The 643-nt window shown below is 64.1% G+C and overlaps 1 protein-coding gene across 1 annotated transcript in view; it reads left to right on the top strand.

Moving 5' to 3' along the window:
* Positions 1-643, top strand: part of DCTN1 (dynactin 1) — an 80,539-nt gene that overhangs the window by 76,285 nt on the left and 3,611 nt on the right. The window lies entirely within an intron of this gene.

Below are 643 nucleotides of genomic sequence, written 5' to 3'. Positions count from 1 at the left end.
CCCGTCCTCCCACCGGGATGCTCCCGTGGAGACGCAGCAGTCTGTGCCTGCCCGCTGGCGTGTCCTTGCTGCTGCAGGCAGCACCAGCCTCTGCTGCCGTGCCTCTTCAGGGCAGGGACGGGGTTGTTGGGGCTCTGCTGCTCTGAGCTGGCTGGCTCGGAGAATGAGAGATCCGATTTCTCCGTGCCTCCTGGGCTCTCCTGAAGCCCAGCAGCAAGGGGTGGGTGATGGTGAGGGACGGGTGCTTGCTGAGGTTGCAGGCCCTCGTGCTTGCTAGCAGGGGTGTTAGCACCTTCCTTGTCACTCTGTTTGGAGGACGTGTCCTACAAGAAATGCCTGGTGGCAGGTAGGGTGGCAAAGCAGGGGTGCGGGGTGATGGAAATGCGCTGGCGTCTTTGTCAGGAGCTCTGTCTGTCTGAGCCTCCTGAGCTGAGTGCTCAGGTGTCCTTTAGGACTGTGACCAGGGCGGCTGTGGAGCGGCCTGGGCCTCTGGCCCCAGCGTGGCAGTGATCCGGTGGGTCCAGTTGCCTGATCCTTTTGGCCTGATCTGGGTTGGGTAACGCCTGGACACAGCCTGACTCCTGGATCCAGCAGCTCCTGGCCCTCGTGGAGCTGCCGCCTCTCCCCCAGCGCCCGGGGCACC

Source organism: Pygoscelis adeliae, unplaced genomic scaffold (assembly GCF_000699105.1).
Source record: "Pygoscelis adeliae isolate BGI_AS28 unplaced genomic scaffold, ASM69910v1 Scaffold679, whole genome shotgun sequence".
Classification (NCBI taxonomy): domain Eukaryota; kingdom Metazoa; phylum Chordata; class Aves; order Sphenisciformes; family Spheniscidae; genus Pygoscelis; species Pygoscelis adeliae.
This window is presented reverse-complemented; position numbering and strand designations above follow the sequence as displayed.